The following is a 20,714-nucleotide window of genomic DNA, read 5'->3' on the forward strand; positions in this document are numbered from 1 at the left end:
AGACCATATAACAATCATGCAACATTAGAAAAGTTTCCGAAAATAAAACAAAAATGACCAACATGACAATTAATGTTGCATTGATAGACATACAAAAGGAAATAAATCGTATTGTAAACCAGTCCAAATGAGTTAATTCGGAGGGATTAGTTCATAACAGCTCAAAGGAGGCTGAAAACCTTTCAGTGTTCAACATCTGGGTTAAACCATCATCTAATATTGAAAGCATTATCGTTCATTGCATTTCTTCAAACATTCCATATTGGTGAACACTAATAATAAGTTCCCAGAAGGTTCGCGCCAATGCGTTTCGAACCACAACTGACTGGGGGTTCTCTTCAGGGCTGTGAGCTTGTGAACGCTTGTGTGTATCTTAATTCTTCAAAGTTTGGAAGTAGGAAAGCTTATTCGCAGCCTAATTCAGCAATTTAGACGAGGTTAACACACATTAGCTGCATCAGGATGTGTGAGCAATTTTTGAATCCATGCTTGAAATGCTAGTTATCTAGAGGCAACCAGATTCAGGTGCAATGAAATCTCATCCCACTACTCTAAATTCAGCCAGGGTCTATTCAGCCCAGCTCTGAGTCATCCGGGAAGGGCCAGCCAATTCTCAACACCCCCAACCCCCAGTGTCTTTCTACAGTGAATGCACATATCCAGCCACTGTCACTCAAAAACCAGACAGTCAATACACAAACAGGTAGAGGCCCACAGAATGGTTAAACAAGAAAATGCCTACTTTTTAAAACAGGTATTTTCAAACACACAATTTAAAAAACATATTTTCTACAAGATGTGTTATTAAATTCTGAATTTAGAGAGCCTACATTTTATTTCCCTATCTTGTCCCAATGGGAAGTTATATTTATAAGATGTTATAAATAGGTTCCCATTCTAACCTAATGGACAAGATAGCCTTTCAATAGTGAAAAACAAAATTGCCAGTATTTCACTATCAGGAAATGTCACACACACCAGTACATGTCCTGCATTTTCATCTACACTGCACCCTGCTCACGGGGTACATTGGGCTTACCATAGGGGTGTCTTACATGTAAAAAAAGGGAAGGTTAGGGCCTGGCAAGTGGGCGCCCTTGCCAACTCGACATGTCAGTTGACAACTGTGCACAGACAGTGCAGTGGTAGGCCTGACTTACCTTTTCAGAGTTGCTCATGTGGGTGGCACAATCAGTGATGCAGGCCCACTATTAACATTTGATTTACAGGCCCTGGCACACTTGAGTGCACTTTAATAGGGGCTTACCAGTAAATCAAATATGCCAATCAGGGAGAACTAATTGTAACAACAATTTACACAGGGAGCACTTGTACTTTGACACTGATCAGCAGTGGCAAAGTGCCCAAAGCATCTAAACCAGCAAAAATGAAATCCAGCACAGTGCCAAAAATACAGGAGGTACAGGCAAAAAGTCTGGGGAAACCATGCCAAATCGAACATTGAGCATGTGTTCTCTTATAATCAGATTGTTCAGTCCATTGTACTCATTAACTTCATTGCCCCACACTCAGTCAGTCAGTGCTTTGCTGGAGTAATCCACAGAATCAACCCAGGATTGGTTTGGGAGCTTCTGAATGTCCCAGAACATTTGTTGGTTGATGGCTTTCTTGGGAGTGTATCTGGTTTGGTTCACAAGCCAGATCTGGTGGCTTAGTTGACTAATGCATCCACTGTAGGGGCCTGTCTTCAACCTCATGGTCAGAGGTTCAAATCCCGCAGGTCCACTCAGCCTTTCATCTTTCTGAGGTTGGGAAAATGAGCACCATTGAGTTGGGTAACAATAAAATTATGTTATTCAATGCCAAGATACCCTTGGGTGAACGTGCGCTTTACAAATACTCATTTGGGGCCATATGTAGGAAGCCCAATACCGGTCGGTAACGGCCGATTTTCGGTAAAAATCCTGTTACCGACCGGTATTCAGGCTTTTGGTATGTAGGGGGCACATTTCAGGATTCGGTAATTTACCGAATCGGTAATTTTACCGATTCGGTAAATACCGAATCCTGAAATGAGATGTAGGGGGAGTGTGTGGGTGTTGTGTGGATTCGTTATTTACCACCAACTAAAAGTTGGTGGTAAATGACGAATGGCTTTGAAAAAGCATTTTTTGGCACTTAGAAGTGTGCAATGTGGCAGACATACATGCCCTAAGGGCATGTATGTGTGCCACATGTGCACACATGCAGGAATCAGGGGTGCAACAGGGTGTCACTGTGACACCCTGCCACCCTTGATTGTGCTCCCCCCATTACCGAATCGGTATTTACCGATTCGGTAATGGTAACTGGCTTCCCATTGATTCCTATGGGCCTCCTGGCCCATAGGAATCAATGGGAATCCAGTTACCATTACCGAATCGGTAAATACCGATTCTAAAATACCGACCCATTCCGAATCGGTAAATATTACCGATGGATTACCTACATAGCATTTACCACTTCATAAATACCGAATCGGTAAAATTCGGTATTTATGAAGTGGTAAATGTTAGGCCACCTACATATGGCCCTTTATGTTATAAGGTAAGAAGGGTGTACCCCACTACTGTAGGTTTGTTTCCTCAAGCCACCCTCCCTACACCAAATGCTATTCTGGGATCTTGTGCACCCTCAGGAATACCTCATAGGCAAACCACTTGTCAATGTCATTTCCCACCATATAGCTGGACACCGAATCCTTGGAAATGCAAACCTTTTTGTCTCCTTCAGACACTGTAGAATTGCTGCCTCCATCACTGTTGGACTCTGCATTCCTGCCTGGCCTTGAAGTCTAGCCCCTTAATACTTAGTTCATGAGACAGTCAAACTTTTTTCTCCTCCAAACCCTTTCAGACCTCTTCTCCTCCATCTTTAATTTGGCCATTTGCAGTTGAAGTTGAATCTCCCGCTCTGCCCTCCTGTCTGCCATTTCCTCTGTGGACAGACCATGTGATTAAACACTGCTTCCTCATCTGGCAGAGGGATCCTATTTAGGGGGTTAGTCCTCCCCTTCACCTGAAGACTGCTTTCCAGCACTGTTGTCCTGGTCTTGATCCTGATCCTCCATAAGATACTCTTCCTCTTGCTCCTCTGTGACTGCCACAAACTGGAGGAACTCCATCCAGGCCCTTACAACTTTCTGAAGCTCCAACTTTGTTGGTACCTTCTTCATGTTTAGTCCCATTTCCTGGCCGAACTGTATAGCTTTCCAAGCTGACCAGCTCAAACTCCATTGCTGTAGGTATGGTCTCAGACAGTTCAGTAGAAGGAATGTGGGTAGATTTGGAAACCCCCAAAGAAGCCAATCAGGGAGAATTGAAAAAAGCGATTTTGTCTTTTTATTTATGTGGGGTGGTAGTGCAACACAAATTTACTGTATGGCACTGCACAGGCACAAGTCCAATCCTCAACGCTAACCACCAGTGTAAGAAATTGGGCTGTTGGTTGACTGAAGTGTACTTCACTATGCATACACACAATTGGCAAAAACAAGTAGGAGTCAGCCAGAACTGCAAGGACACACCAACACACTGCACAGTGCACAACATACAACTCACGCATTTGTGCACACAATCACAATCACAGGCCTGAACAATCACACAAACAGGCACTCTACTCCTGGGTGGCACATGTGTGTAGTTGACATTGCATGGGCACACACACATCAACACTCACGACAAACTCACCCCCTTCACACTGCTCACTTCTTGACTACCCAAGTGCACACATTGAAAGTAACCCATGTGACTAGGGTGACTGCCCATCACAACATGACCATACACCTACACTGCTGGGCACACAGAAAGTAAGAACACACATACATGATGACCCTGGCCAGACTGCCTGCAAGCAGCCTAATTCAGCAATTTAGACGAGGTTAACACATATTAGCTGCATCAGGATGTGTGAGCAATATTTGAATCCATGCTTTAAATGCTAGTTATCTAGAGGCAACCAGATTCAGGTGCAAGGAAATCTCATCCCACTACTCTAAATTCAGCCGGGGTCTATTCAGCCCAGCTCTGAGTCATCCGGGAAGGGCCAGCCAATTCTCAACCCCCCCAACCCCCAGTGTCTTTCTACAGTGAATGCATATCTCCAGCCACTGTCACTCAAAAACCAGACAGTCAATACACAAACAGGCAGAGGCCCACAGAATGGTTAAACAAGAAAATGCCTAACAGGTATTTTCAAACACACAATTTAAAAAACATATTTTCTACAAGATATGTTATTAAATTCTGAATTTAGAGAGCCTAAATTTTATTTCTCTATCTTGTCCCAATGGGAAGTTCTATTTATAAGATGTTATAAATAGGTTCCCATTCTAACCTAATGGGCAAGATAGCCTTTCAATAGTGAAAAACGAAATTGGCAGTATTTCACTATCAGGAAATGTCACACACACCAGTACATGTCCTGCATTTTCATCTACACAGCACCCTGCTAACGGGGTACATTGGGCTTACCATAGGGGTATCTTACATGTAAAAAAAGGGAAGGTTAGGGCCTGGCAAGTGGGTGCGCTTGCCAACTCGACATGTCAGTTGACAACTGTGCACAGACAGTGCAGTGGGAGGCCTGACTTACCTTTTCAGAGTTGCTCATGTGGGTGGCACAATCAGTGATGCAGGCCCACTATTAACATTTGATTTACAGGCCCTGGCACACTTGAGTGCACTTTACTAGGGGCTTACCAGTAAATCAAATATGCCAATCAGGGAGAACTAATTGTAACAACAATTTACACAGGGAGCACTTGCACTTTGACACTGATCAGCAGTGGCAAAGTGCCCAAAGCATCTAAACCAGCGAAAATGAAATCCAGCACAGTGCCAAAAATACAGGAGGTACAGGCAAAAAGTCTGGGGAAACCATGCCAAATCGAACATTGAGCATGAGCTCTCTTATAATCAGGTTGTTCAGTCCATTGTACTCATTAACTTCATTGCCCCACACTCAGTCAGTCAGTGCTTTGCTGGAGTAATCCACAGAATCAACCCAGGATTGGTTTGGGAGCTTCTGAATGTCCCAGAACCTTTGTTGGTTGATGGCTTTCTTGGGAGTGTACCTGGTTTGGTTCACAAGCCAGATCTGGTGGCTTAGTTGACTAATGCATCCACTGTAGGCGCCTGTCTTCAACCTCATGGTCAGAGGTTCAAATCCCGGCAGGTCCACTCAGCCTTTCATCTTTCTGAGGTTGGTAAAACGAGCACCATTGAGTTGGGTAACAATAAAATTATGTTATTCAATGCCAAGATACCCTTGGGTGAACGTGCGCTTTACAAATACTCATTTTATGTTATAAGGTAAGAAGGGTGTACCACACTACTGAAGGTTTGTTTCCTCAAGCCACCCTCCCTACACCAAATGTTCTTCTGGGATCTTGTGCACCCTCAGGAATACCTCAGAGGCAAACCACTTGTCAATGTCATTTCCCACCATATAGCTGGACACCGAATCCTTGGAAATGCAAACCTTTTTGTCTCCTTCAGACACTGTAGAATTGCTGCCTCCATCACTGTTGGACTCTGCATTCCTGCCTGGCCTTGATGTCTAGCCCTTTAATAGTTAGTTCATGAGACAGTCAAACTTTTTTCTCCTCCAAACCCTTTCAGACCTCTTCTCCTCCATCTTTAATTTGGCCATTTGCAGTTGAAGTTGAATCTCCCGCTCTGCCCTCCTGTCTGCTATTTCCTCTGTGGACAGACCATGTGATTAAACACTGCTTTCTCATCTGGCAGAGGGATCCTATTTAGGGGGTTAGTCCTCACCCTCACCTGAAGACTGCTTTCCAGCACTGTTGTCCTGGTCTTGATCCTGATCCTCCATAAGATTCTCTTCCTCTTGCTCCTCTGTGACTGCCACAAACTGGAGGAACTCCGTCCAGGCCCTTACAACTTTCTGAAGCTCCAACTTTGTTGGTACCTTCTTCATGTTTAGTCCCCTTTCCTGGCCGAACTGTATAGCTTTCCAAGTTGACCAGCTCAAACTCCATTGCTGTAGGTATGGTCTCAGACAGTTCAGTAGAAGGAATATGGGTAGATTTGGAAACCCCCAAAGAAGCCAATCAGGGAGAATTGAAAAAAGCGATTTTGTCTTTTTATTTATGTGGGGTGATAGTGTAACATAAATTTACTGTATGGCACTGCACAGGCACAAGTCCAATCCTCAACGCTAACCACCAGTGTAAGAAATTGGGCTGTTGGTTGACTGAAGTGTACTTCACTCTGCATACACACAATTGGCAAAAACAAGTAGGAGTCAGCCAGAACTGCAAGGACACACCAACACACTGCACAGTGCACAACATACAACTCAAGCATTTGTGCACACATTCACAATCACAGGCCTGAACAATCACACAAACAGGCACTCTACTCCTGGGTGGCACATGTGTGTAGTTGACATTGCATGGGCACACACACATCAACACTCACGACAAACTCACCCCCTTCACACTGCTCACTTCTTGACTACCCAAGTGCGCACATTGAAAGTAACCCATGTGACTAGGATGACTGCCCATCACAACATGACCATACACCTACACTGCTGGGCACACAGAAAGTAAGAACACACATACATGATGACCCTGGCCAGCCTGCCTGCAAGCCTGTGGAAAGAATCCCACACTGTGCTGGCAGTGCCCCCAAACATGACATGTGTACAATATAGCCAACATGAACAAAGAATGAAATGTACACCGGAGTACCATCTAAAAACAACATCATTGCACCCACAAGTATCACAGTCAGGAAAAACTGAAGTCCCTGTCACCCCAGTACAAAATTGAACAAGTTAGACAAGCCATTGGCAATGTTGAAGTGGCACACAGGGTATTTTGCACAGTAAGCCATATCCACACAGGAAAAACTTTATTTAGTAAGGACACTGACCAAGCAGACAACAGGAGCAACTGTCTTTATTCACATATTGCACAGATAGGCACCAAAATTAGACAAGCACAAGGCACAAAATGCAGAGCTTGTCCATGAGAAGCTGCACAGGCAGGGGGCACACAGCAGTGAACGACAAGGCCAGTGGGCAGGACAAAGTGCAGAGTGAGTCCAGGAGAAGCTGCACAGGGAATAGTTCAACACAGCAAGGAACAACAATGCCAGTGGTCAAAACGAAGTGCAGGGCTTGTCCATGAGAAGCTACACAGGCAGGGGGCAAACAGCAAGGCCAGTGGCCAGTCCAAGGTGCAGATGAGGTGCATGATAAGCTGCACAGGCAAGGGGCAAACAGCAGTGAACGACAAGGCCAGTGAGCAGGACAAAGTGCAGAGTGAGTCCAGGAGAAGCTGCACCAGGAATAATTCAACACAGCAAGGAGCAACAAGGCCAGTGGTCAAAACGAAGTGCAGAGCTTGTCCATGAGAAGCTGCACAGGCAGGGGGCAAACAGCAAGGCCAGTGGCCAGTCCAAGGTACAGATGAGGTACATGAGAAGCTGGAAACAAGGGGCAAACAGCAGTGAACGACAAGGCCAGTGGGCAGGACAAAGTGCAGAGTAAGTCCACGAGAAGCTGCACAGACAAGGGGCACACAGCAGTGAACGACAAGGCCTGTGGGCAGGACAAAGTGCAGAGTGAGTCCAGGACAAGCTACACAGGTAGGGGGCACACACCAGTGAACGACAAGGTTAGTGGGCAGGACAAAGTGCAGACTGAGTCCATGAGAAGCTGCACAGGGAATGTGTGTGACTGTACCCTTCCATGGTCAGTAACACAGTTTGGGGTGTCACGATGGGGAGCACATGCACCGCTGTGGGAGAGACAGGTGTGTGAGGTTGACCAACATTCAGACATGGCTGTCAGTCGGACTGGGAGCTGGCTGTGTGTCGAGCACAGTTGGAGCACTGGACTGGTGAGAGAGAGGCCCAGCTGAGGTAGAGCTATCAGTGGCTTGGTAAGCTGGAGGGCTGCTTGGACCAGGTGGTGTAGTGGCACTTGGAGGAGGAGTCATGCTGACATGAGACACAGTGTGGGTGGGAGATTGTGGAGGGGTGCCTTTCCACTTCTTGGGGATTCTAAATGGCTTGCCTGACTTTGGATCAATGGGAAGTGGTGTGGACACAACAGGCACACTCAACACCAAGGCTGCAGCAGGTGCAAATGCTGGCCCTCCCTCTGGGGATATGCTAGATCCAGTGGTACGCTTCGCCTGGCCTTGCCTCTGCCCCTCCATCCCCTGTTTACCAGGTGTTCCCCCTACAGTGCCCTCCTTTCCCTGCTTCACTGGGCTTGGAATGGGAGTCAAGGTAGTGGGTGAATCTGCCTTGGAGCCTTTCTCATGTGTAGGCTTGGCAGGCACCACCTTCTCAGTGGGCATGTAAACTGTCTGCTTGCCTTTGCGAGATGCTTTTGGGACAGGAGAGTCCTTTGCTGGGGATGGCTCTGAGACATGTGACCCTGAGGTCTGCTTCTTTGCTTTTTGGGCCTTGGTGTTGCCTTACGAAGTTTTGTCTTTGCGCTCTAGGGTGGCTTTGGTTTTCAGTGGGGATGGTGTCTGCACCCTGGACCGCTTGGGCTGCTGCTGCTGCTGTGTGCTACATATGCTGTATTGTGAACTTGAGGTCTGTGGAGCCTGGTCACTATCGTCAGACGTGGCCACTGGCATGGGGACTGGAGCTGGACTACGAGATTGTGCCAGTTGAAGGGTTGACGTCACTGCGGAGGATATTGTCTGAACAGTCCAGTGCAGCCCACCCATGTCTGAATGTTTGCCCTCCATGAAAACAACCACCTGTGCCAATTTTTTGTCGTGGTCTATGAATGCATTGAGGAGAGCTGCCTGGCCTACACACAGCTGGTGCAAAAGGTCCACAGACTTAGCACTGATGGCAGCAGGGGGGTCAAGGGAAGGGGCAGCGGTGCCTGGGGTGAAGGACACTCTTCCCCTCTTATTGGTGCGAACATGGGCAGCACCAGAAGAAGTGGCTGGGAGGGTGGGCACGGTTCGCTGTGTTGTGAAAGATGATGCAGAGTTCCCGTTTCCTGTGTCCGCCAACATGGATGCATCATCGCTGGCCTCAGATGACGTTGAACTTTGCGTCTCGGGTTGTGATTCCTCCAGCAGACTCCTGTAATCCTCCGAGGCGCTGGTCACATCTGTGTCACTGGGCTCCTGTGCAGCTGTTGTGCTTGTTTCCCCACCACTGGTGTCCATCCCCTGTCCCTCCGTGACCACAGGAGTTGCTGCATTAGTGAGAGAGAGATGTAGGGTCAGTTCAGTGGCAGCAACAAAACAAACATGTTGCATGCCACCCTGTGCAATAACATTGTGCATACACACTTTTGTTACTCAAACAGTTGGCGTAAACAAAAAAAGCAGGCATAAGTGAGCCATGTGACGACCACATAGCACAACTTCTTGCATGTGGCTCCATTCAAACAGTAACACAAATAGCTCTGACCTGAAGCCCAAGACCCAGAATGCCATTGAAATGCCCAGTACTCGAATTCCCTTAGGAAGTACAGGTAGAACAAATGCATGACAGCTGTACCAAGCACAGAGGCCACTTACAAGCCACTGCATCACACAGGCTTGGTACACATGCAGCCACTCACAGCCAAAGTCACCCTTCCCAGAATACTCACCCCTATTTTGCTGCTGACGCTCCTTCAATCATGCATCCAGCTCAGGCTGTGTCACGGTCAAGATGCGGCACATTAGTGGTGTCATGCTGCGCCATGCCAGCCTGCCAGTGTGAGGGAGCAGCCCCAGTGTCATCTCTGCAACATTCTTTGCCAGCCATGAGATGTCGTCCCACCTCTTGTGGCAGTGGGTGCGCCGGCGGTTTGAGACACCCAGAGCTCGCACCTTGGTTGCAATGGCCCTCCACACTGCCTTACGCTGGTGTACTTTGAGCTGCAGGCATGGGAGACAAGAGGGGGAAAACATCAGTGACACACTGTTATGTAACAAAATCTCTCAGTAAAGTAGCATGATACTGACTCATCCCAACTCCACAGATATGTCTTGCAGAGCCAGGAATGCATCTCACAGGGTACATCTGCATGTGAGAAGCACACGTAAATGCATGCAGGTGTGAGGGGGACTCCGTACCTGCACATCTCATATACAAGCATGATGCCAGCACAGAAAGCCATGTGAAGTCTGCCCACATCTACTGTCCATTTCCAGGTAGAGCAAGACATACGTCACATATCAACATATGTTTGGGGGGAGTCTCACTGTCTCCAACACTGCATAGGCCTCAACGACCTTGCCCTGTGAATAGCTCACTGTGTCATGTATGTCACATTGAGGGACATGATCTCACAAACCCACAACCTTCTCACAGGGCCAGTTGTGTGCAATCTACAGGGCTGAGATGTCTCCTTGATGGAGAGTCCTGCAAAAAACACACATGTAACACTCTGTACATTCAGTGCTGTGTCCATATCAGATTGGGCGGTGACTGTGCAGGCCAGGTGGGCTCACACTGAGATGGACAACAGGGACCCACACAGCCATTCACACAAGCAATTACTGTCCTGACTCCTGCATTACCAACTTGCTGCATAACTGTATGGATGACAAGACAAGACATGTCCCTCCAATCTTGATGTGCAGGCAGGGAAACGTGTGGAGTAGGGTACACCCCCTTCACCCTAGGAAACAGCATGTTAGGCAGTGCATGACACAACCCCACAATCTCAGGCACATACTGCATCAGACCGACTACATGTGTGCCCCCCCTGCACTCTCACCCCCACTGTTGAAGACTTACCACGACATTTGGGGCACCATATAGCCTTTGGTACTGTGTGAGCACCTCGTCCATCAGGACCTCCAGCTCCTTGCTTGTGAAGGGGCTGGCACGGATCTGCTCAGTCCTTGCCACCACTGTGGACATGAGAAAGCAGCAGCGGCAGTGGGTGGTGAGGGGTCTCAGGCAGCAGTCCCTGGAGGCAGCAGCAGGTGAGGGGTCTCAGGCATCAGTCCCTGGAGGCAGCAGCAGGTAAGGGGTCTCAGGCAGCAGTCCCTGGAGGCAGCAGCAGGTGAGGGGTCTCAGGCAGCAGTCCCTGGAGGCAGCAGCAGGTGAGGGGTCTCAGGCAGCAGGCTTTGTGAGCAGTGGAACTGTGGGGATTTAATCATGGCACTGGATGTCATTGATACGTTATCCTGTTACAAATGACAGCCTTCACGTAATATCTCCCACCAACTGCCACACTGTAGTTACTAATGTTGCACAACAATTACCCCCAGTTTCATACCTGACACCATACATGACCCCCAATTGCATATCGAAGACCATATGTCACCATAAATTTCATTTTTTACTCATAATTTAAGCATGAATATCATCACTAAACACATATGTCACCCTGTTGTCATTTTGGTAAGACCAATTACAGCCTTCATGTAATGTTATTGGACACACTAGCAACTCCTGCAGTGTATGTCCACATGTACATGTGGGTGATCTACATACTCAAGGATGTTAAGTATATCAGTGCCACACTTTGCATACTGTACATTCTTATTCATGCCTTATGCCTTAGTGGATGTTTTGTCTCCATGTCTGCCACCTGTTATCACAGTGACTTGTGTTGTTTTGTCTGGTATGTGCTCATGTTGTTGGGCCTGTCGTATCTGATTTTGTCACACATATATATCCACAATAGTGAGCTAGTTGATATTGGATGTGACTTGTGTGGTGTGTTCTGTTGGTAGTCAGCAATGACCAGTGCATTTACATTGTTCACATCCAGAATGTTGCGTTGGATGATGGACTGTAGGCACAATTGGGGATGGTGCTCACTGCCTGGGAAGTTTGATATGGCATTTGTGAACAGTCAACGGTGGTCCACTATTGCCTGCACATTGATGGAATGGGTGTGCTTTGATTTGCAGTAATTGTGTGCGATGTTGGTAGGTTGCACAAGTAGGACACGTGTGCAGTCAATTGCCACCAACACAAGTGCATTTGCCTGCTATGGTGTGGTAGCCTTGCTTGCTCACCAGCTGTTTCTGCGTAGTGTGGGCAAACTGAATGTGCTGGTGAATCAAGATGATGAGGGCATCCAAGACAGGTGAGATGTACCTTGATAGTGCTGCCTGTGACACTCATCCAACTCTTACTTTAGTTCATTGTAAGGTACCAGTGGCCAACAAGTGATGCACAGCCAGCATCTTTGTCTGCGGAGGGATGTTGATTGTCCGCTGTGTTGGTTCTACCAGCCTGTGGGGAATGTGGCTCTGGATGCATGTCCTTTGGAACATGTGGTGTGCAATTACGTCCACTGGTGTCCTGCTGTTGTGCATTTGTAAGGCACCCAGACCATTCATGCGCTGACTTGTTGGTATACTGGGGTGGGTTTGTCCTGGTAGTGATGTAGGTTGGTGTAGTGGCACTGTTGTGTCTCCAAGCAGCTGGATGAATATCTCCATGGCATCTGTTGTAGTTCATATGTGTCTTTGGGAAGTGCTACCTTCATACATCATGCCATTGTTAAACGTAAGAGCAGAACAGAGGTTGTCCTCACTCCCTGCTGATCACGTACCTTATCCACTTTTTGTGTGCCACATTGACAATCTGTGTGCTTGTTGAGATTATTGGGCAGTGGTGTAATGGTGTCTTCTTACATGGGTACACATACTCTGCAAATGCTTTGCATTATCTGTCACTGTCAAACTTTGGATTCTAATTAGCAGCAGATGTGGCATGTCTACTGATGACAGTGGATATTAGCACATGCTTGTGAATATGTATGTGAATGTCTCTGAGCTTGTGTGGATTTTAAGTGCCACTGAATCCAAAAACAGTCCTACTGAACTTTCCACATTGTGTTGTTAATGTGTCCCCTGTCATGAGTGCACAAGAAGGTGTGGCAGGTACATCAGCCATGTGGAAGCCAGCAGTGTCTATGCTTCCCAAATGTCCTGTATCATATACTCTCAGGGCTGGGTACACAAGAGCTTGAAATGTAACTATTGGCATTCACAGAGACAGTTCCCGTATTGGTTCTACTGGTTCTGCTCACTGTGCAAATACAGAACAGGTGTACGACTATTTCATCTCAAGGTGGCACAACATCTTACTTGCTCTGTATGCCAGTCTATGTTCACGCTAGGACCGCAAACATTTGCAAATTTGGGCACATCTAATTGTGTGTTGCAATGACGTGTCCCCTTTCATCTCACCTAGAAGGCGACCTAATGTGTATCATCCCTTCACCCTGCTGGCTGACATGGAGGATAATGACATAATACGCCGATTTCATCTGGACAGAACAAACCTACAAGACCTATGTGCAATGTTGGAGCCATACCTGCGTCCTCGCAGGATATATCCAACAGCACTCACAGCAACGTCAAATGTGACGGTGTCCCTGCATTTCTTGGCTACTGGGTCATTCCAGAACATGGTGGGCATTGCAGGGGGTATGTCTAAACCAACCTTCAGCATGGTGCTACGGGATGCCCTGTCGGCTATGATGCAATACAAGGACCGATTCATACATTTCCCAAGGAGGTAGGAATTGGCGAATGTAAAGGGGAATTTTTATGCACTTGGACACATCCCGAATGTTGTTGGTGCAATAGACAGCACACATGTTGGCCTGGTTCCACCAAAGGCACGGGAGCACATATACAGGAATCGGAAACATTGGTGTGGTGTGCCAGGCCGATATGATCATCTCACACATCTGTGCCAAGTTTCCAGGATCAGCCCACGATTCCTACATCATGCGCAACAGCATTGTGCCCCAGATGATGTCCAATCTGCTTCCGGAGCGGGCATGGATTGTGGGTGAGTACACAAGTCGTGTGCTGTATGTCTGCTATGCTGTCCTGGGCCACAGTTAAGACACTCAATCTGTATGTGTATGTGTATTTCACACTTAGGTGACTCTGCATATCCCAACGCCCCTTGGTTGCTGAGCCCACTATGCAATCCCAGGACACCAGCTGAAGTCCTCTACAACAATGCGCATGGGAGGACACGTCGGGTGGTGGAGCGAACATTTGGACTACTTAAATCGGGTTTTCGCTGCCTGGACAAGACCGGAGGGGCTCTGCAGTACTCACCCAAAAAGGTGTGTCAGATGGTAGTAGCATGATGCATGCTACACAACCTAGCCTTGCGGAAAAGAATCCCCTTGATCATGGATGATGACGACCAGCCGCGGCCCCCACCTGCAAACCCCCAAATGTCGAGTGACGAGGATAGTGGAGAAGAAGAAGGTCAGCAGCTCATCAACATCTACTTCGCTTGAAGGTGAGTGAGAATGTACAACGAGGACGTTGTCTGCTGATGTTGTGCTTGGTGAAAAGGTCTATGTGAGCTTTGTGACTGCAGCCTGTTGTTGAGTCAGTGCTGGCTGCAAATGTGTTAGTAACATGGTCATTTGGCACAGTTACTTGATGTCTATGTCGGTTCTGTTGCTCATTGGAATGTGTGCATATTGGAGTACCTTGATGACAAGTGTTGTGCGATGGTTGATAGGCCACCACCTGAGTAGCGACTAATGTTCTGTTGTGTTTTCCTAGGTCCCTTCAGCCTCTACTTGCCTGCACAGATTCCCAGCTCCTGTGAAATTGTAATCATGGGTAACATTGCACATCCTGTGATAAACATGGAGCAGACACAACTACATTGTTGCGTGATTAGTGTTTATTTACAATGTGTATCTGTGAGAGGGAATTGGATATTTACATAAATGTGAATGGTGAATCAATGATTTGGCAGGGATGGTAGATGAGACAATCAAGTAAGCACAACATTGATGTGGTGACACAGTCCAACAGACGGATGCCATTTCCATGGCAGTGTGGGTGAGAACAGTGTACAAATTCAATGGCAGGGTGAAGAGGGGTGCCATCATGGCTGGCTCCTTGACTGGCGTTTGGCAGGTGCTTTGCCACGGGATACTCCCAAGGATTTCTTTTGACGGCCCCTTGACCTTTTGGCAGGGGGGACACAGGTGCCGGCTCATGGGAGTCTGAGAAGTCCCCCCTCTCCGTGACCACAGGGGAGGATGTGGAACTGTCATCCTGCGGTCCACCGAAGGGAGGTGGAGGTGTTGGTTGTGCCGCAGACCTGTCCCTTAGTACCACCACTAGCTGGCCCAAGAGGTCCACGATTTGGCCCATGCAGTCCATGAGTTGGCCCATGCGGTTGTCTATGGACCTCAGCAGCTGTTGTTGCTCACGGGCATCTTGCTGAGCCTGGCCCATTTGTCCCTGGGCCCGTTCATAGGCCCCAACTGTAGTGAAGACAGGGTTTTGCCTGCACACATTGCTATTTCAGCATAAGCGTTTTAGATGTTAACGCCATCTTGCCACTTTGCTGCTTTTGCACACGACACTACAGGTAGCTGTTATTATATGTAAAACTGTTTGCTTGCTTTTTCTTCACATAACGGTCTGTTTTTCACATCCCTACACGTGCACCGCAACTTTAGTCTGAATACTGTGTGCAGAAGCCGTCAAGGTCAAATAACAATGTATGCTGTTGAATTCAGGTTGATCGGCCCACGCTCTAGACACAACAAGCACACAGCTGCAAATATCTGAAACTCAGGTGCCTTTAATATTGCATTGCATGCATGATTCACACACACTTGGAGAAAACCTTTCCAGACACAGAGAGCAGATTGCTTATGTTAGCCAAAGTACTGCACCTTAGAGCACGTAGTTAAAAAATAAACATATTAAACTTTTCCGTGTCTCTGATTACTCACGTTGTGGACTGATATGAGAACAATAACGAAAAGGTGTTCTTGATCCCCACCATTCCTGAGAGTATTCTAAGTCGCTTGTTCTGGGTTGTCTAATCATTGGTAGCTTCGATATGATACGGAGAATGAATGAGACACTGATGCTGGTCGGATAGGGGTTCTAGGTACTGAGGTGAGTTTTTTGGTACACCACAATTCACCGAGGTCCTGGTTTCCTGCGCATAGTTCTGTGCATGAGCAGAATCCCCGCAACACAACGACTCTGGGGATGTTTGCCAGGGCTTCGGACCCAGTGTCCTTTTGGCTTTGAGTAACACTTGGCCTCCCACCTAGCCTGCTGTCACGGACCTGTTGCCTCACCACTATAGGCACCCGCCTACTCTCCCTGACATCCACAGTTGTTGGGGTGGGCTGGTTATCCTCTGGGGCAGGGCAAGTGTTGCAGGCAGCAGTGGTAGTGGTGGTGGTGGTAGTGATGGTGGTGGTAGCAGCGGCACAGGTCGTTCCAGCAGCAGTCAGCGTTGATGTTGTTGCTGAGGGGGATGGGGCAGTGGGGGCATGGGACAGATTGCGCCCTGACACACCAGATGGTCCTGCTTGGTCCTCCACATCCTCAGTTTACTGGTAGTCCGCATCTGAGTGTCCATGTTCCAGGGAAGGAGACTGGCTCTGCAGGTTGCGGTTGTTGTCCTCAACAGCCAGTTGTTGGTCACCTGTGGGACAGAGGGTAGATGGTCATTGCCTTACACCCCTCAAGCTTGCTGTGTTTGATGTCTCTTATTTACATGTTTTGCTAGTATTTCACACATTGTATGTCTGCACAGTGATGTGCGTCATGACATGATGTGGAGTTACATTCATTATTTTCAATGGTGTGACATGTAATTGGATACCATGCCCCACGTGTAGGATTTCTCATTACGATGAAAGGTTGTCATCTGACAACTGGCTGAAATACAACTTGATGTGAGGATCTTTGCTGATTACTCTGCCTGGCAGCCATTACATGTGCGCACGAACTAGCCATTGTCATGTCATTCATACCTTTGTCATGTCCTGTGCTTGGATTTCTTTGTACAACAGACCATGCTTGTATATTTTTCCTATGGTCCTTCATGCTCAGCACCCATGAAAGTTACAGATGACATTCGGGGCAGTGCATGTATGTTCCCGGATTTGCTTAAACATGATTTTTGGTGAGTCACAGTTCTGTTTCTGTCACAGTCCTGTACGCTTAGCTGTCTGTATACTGTCAATATATATTTAGTTTGCTCATATTTTGGTGTGTAGTGAGGCCTTGTGTTGTCGTATGGCTCAATGCTTTTGTCGATAGATGGTGGGGTGCATGCACTGTCTGCTTACCTGTCCAGTTGTCATTTTGGGGGGGACTTTATGACACATGCTAAGGGGGGGTGGAGTGCTCCATCCTGCTGAGGGGGGCAGGGGTGGCTGGTGGGAGTTGTAGAGCAGGCCTCCCTACCCCAAACATCCATCCCTGTGAAGATGAATACCTACCTGTTAGGTGAGGGTGAAGCAGACAATGGCTGACACATGCTTCTGGCTGGGGTGGAGTGCTCCATCCAACTGAGGGGGGGGGGGCAGGAGTGGTTGGTGGGAATTGTACTGCTGGTTCCCAAGACACATGCGCCCTCCCTGTGAAGATGGCTACCTACCTGTTAGTTGAGGGTGGCGCAGACAATGGCTGACACATGCTTCTGGCTGGGGTGGAGGGCTCCATCCTGCTGAGGAAGGGACAGGGGTGGCTGGTGGGAGTTGTAGTGCTGGGTCCCCCTCCCTGTAAAGATGGCTACCTACCTGTTAGTTGAGGGTGAAGCAGACAATGACTGACACATGCTTCTGGCTGGGGTGGAGGGTTCCATCCTGCTGAGGGGGGGACAGGGGTGGCTGGTGGGAGTTGTGGAGCAGGCCTCCCTACCCCAAACATCCCTACCTGTGAAGATGGCTACCTACCTGCTAGTTGAGGGTGGCGCAGACAATGGCTGACACATGCTTCTGGCTGGGGTGGAGGGCTCCATCCTGCTGAGGGGGGACAGGGGTGGCTGGTGGGAGTTATGGAGCAGGCTTCCCTACCCCAAACATCCCTCCCTGTGAAGATGGATACCTACCTGTTAGGTGAGGGTGAAGCAGACAATGGCTGACACATGCTTCTGGCTGGGGTGGAGTGCTCCATCCTGCTGAGGGGGGACAGCAGTGGCTGGTAGGAATTGTAGTGCTGGTCCCTAAGACACATGCCCCCTCCCTGTGAAGATGGCTACCTACCTGCTAATTGAGGGTGGCGCAGACAATGACTGACACATGCTTCTGGCTGGGGTGGAGGGCTCCATCCTGCTGAGGGGGGAACAGTGTTGGCTGGTGGGAGTTGTGGAGCAGGCCTCCCTACCCCAAACATCCCTCCCTGTGAAGATGGATACCTACCTGTTAGGTGAGGGTGAAGCAGACAATGGCTGACACATGCTTCTGGCTGGGGTGGAGTGCTCCATTCTGCTGAGGAACAGACAGGGGTGGCTGGTGGGAGTTGTACTGCTGGGTCCCAAGACATATTCCCCCTCCCGGTAAAGATGGCTACCTACCTGTTAGTTGAGGGTGAAGCAGACAATGGCTGACACATGCATCTGGCTGGGGTGGAGGGCTCCATCCTGCTGAGGGGGGACAGGGGTGGCTGGTGGGAGTTGTGGAGCAGGCCTCCCTACCCCAAACTTCCCTACCTGTGAAGATGGCTACCTACCTGTTAGTTGAGGGTGGCACAGACAATGGCTGACACATGCTTCTGGCTGGGGTGGAGGGTTCCATCCTGCTGAGGGGGGATATGGGTAGCCGGTGGGAGTTATGGAGCAGGCCTCCCTACCCCAAACATCCCTCCCTGTGAAGATTGAGGTGAGGGTGAAGCAGACAATGGCTGACACATGCTTCTGGCTGGGATGGAGGGCTCCATCCTTCTGAAGGGGGTACAGGGGTGGCTGGTGGGAGTTGTAGTGCTGGGTCCCAAGACACATTCCCCCTCCCTGTGAAGATGCTACCTACCTGTTAGGTGAGGGTGAAGCAGACAATAGCTGGAGAGGGGGGGACAGAGGTGGCTAGTAGGAGTTGTAGTGCTGAGTTCCGAGACACATCCCCTCTCCCTGTGAAGATGGCTACCTACCTGTTAGGTGAGGGTGAAGCAGACAATGGCTGACATATGCTTCTGGCTGTGGTGGAGTGCTCCATCCTGCTGAGGGGGGGCAGGGGTGGCTGGTGGGAGTTGTAGTGCTTTTTGGCTGGACACATACAACACAGTTGATGTTGGGTACCTTTGTGGTGAATCAGGTTGAGTGGATGTTACATCTGTGAGACCTGTGTTGTGTATTGTGGTACAGAATAATGGACTTGGGCCTAGGAGGTGTAGCTTTGTAGTTGTGCAAGGTAGTACATAGCAATGTGATGGTATACATTTGTTAGTACTTACTAACCTCCAGTCCCCCGGCTATTCCTTCAAGACTCTCTGGGTGCAGTATGGCAAGCACCTTCTCCTCCCATGCAGAGTATGTTTTTGGTGGAATGGGGGGGCCTCCACCAGTCTGCTCAGCCAGCTCACGGTTCTTTGCCCTCTTCTTCTTGACGACATTCTTTAGGTCATCCCACCGCTTCTGTATGTCCTGCTTGTTGCTGGGGGTGGTCCCTACCGCATTTACCTTGTTCACTATTCTTACCAACATTTGGATCCTGGTAGCTAGTGGGGTCTGTTGGACCATGTTACCAAACAGTTGTGGTTCAAGTCTTATAATCTCATCTACCATGACTGTCAACTCTGTTTCTGTGAATTTTGGCATTTTATGTGGTGCCATGGTGTGTGCTGTGCTGATGTTTTGGGGTGCAGTCGTGAGGGTGGTGTGGGTGGTGAAGGTGGTGTGTGTATGTTTGTGTGTTGTGTTTGTGGTGTGATGTGTGCAGCTTTGCCTCTAATTTTTGCTCTGGTGTTGGGCAATTCAGTTGTGTAGTTTTGCAAAGGATTGTGGTCAGGGAAGGGCCTGGTTTTATGCTCAGCTATGTGGGTGTGGCAAGCTAGTGTATTGCTGTCAGGTGGGTTGTGTGGTTTGTCCTGTGATTTGTTGGTTTGAATTTGCCATGGGGGTGTGTCATTGTGAGGTTTTAGTTTAATTTGGGGGCATGGCTAGTTTCCTGTGTGCATTTGGTGGCCTTATTGTGTGTTTTTGTAATCGGACACCATTTTTTTCACGGAGCCTCCGCAGTGATGGCTATTCTGCAGCCTATCCGCCGGATATCACATTCATTACTGTTCACGACTGCGGCAGTCGGATACAGCGGAACGTACCGCTATGGAATCGGGGATATCATAATGTCACAGGTGGTTACTCCGCTTGCCTGGCGGCGGGTTGTTTCTTTTTTGCTGCGAATCCGACCGTTGCGGTTGTATTTTCACCAGCTCCGCCGGTTAAGGGTGGATTATCGATGCCTCCTACCGCCGCGGTCGGAATATTTTTGCGGTTTATCATAATCTGACCGGCAATTTCCCACTGGTCCGGCGGGCGGTATTTTTCCGCTACCATGGCGGTCGGGATGGTTTTCCGACCGCCATCCTAATAGACCCCAAAGTCCTCCAGTTAAAAGTATGGGGTTTTTCCCTAAAAATGACATCACAGAACAGTTTGCTGTGCTATACTCACCGTACTCCCAGCTTTCAGAACCATGCACCATTGAATTACAAAACCAAATTTTGTACCACAGTTTTGGCATTTTTCAAAGAGACAGACCTTTTTTCCTATTTTTGGTGCTCCTACTTCCAGTTTATGGTGGAAACTTTTGTAAAAGCCATGGGTGATCCAGGAAAGCTAGAGATTTCTCAAATTCAGCAATGGGTCATATGTGTAGATCCCTCAAGGTTTTTCCAAAGAGAATAACTGCTGAAATAAAGTAATATTGAAAATGAGTAGGAAAAAAATATTTATTTGTGACAAGTTTTCATCTGTAACTTTTTGTCACGATGGTGATTTACAAAA

General features: G+C 48.3%; 1 long non-coding RNA gene across 3 annotated transcripts in view; it reads right to left on the reverse strand.

The window, feature by feature from the left end:
- Positions 1-6,922: 6,922 nt before the first annotated feature.
- LOC146829218 (uncharacterized) overlaps positions 6,923-20,714 on the reverse strand; it is a 69,808-nt gene continuing 56,016 nt past the window's right edge. For all 3 annotated transcript variants that reach the window (XR_014961938.1, XR_014961937.1, XR_014961936.1), the window contains exons 3-5: positions 10,743-11,092; positions 9,607-9,877; positions 6,923-9,204 (exon numbers count right to left, since the gene is read on the reverse strand). This is a non-coding gene — a long non-coding RNA (uncharacterized LOC146829218). The remainder of the gene's footprint in view (positions 9,205-9,606; positions 9,878-10,742; positions 11,093-20,714) is intronic.

This window comes from Triturus cristatus, chromosome 5_2 (assembly GCF_964204655.1).
Source record: "Triturus cristatus chromosome 5_2, aTriCri1.1, whole genome shotgun sequence".
NCBI classification, from domain to species: domain Eukaryota; kingdom Metazoa; phylum Chordata; class Amphibia; order Caudata; family Salamandridae; genus Triturus; species Triturus cristatus.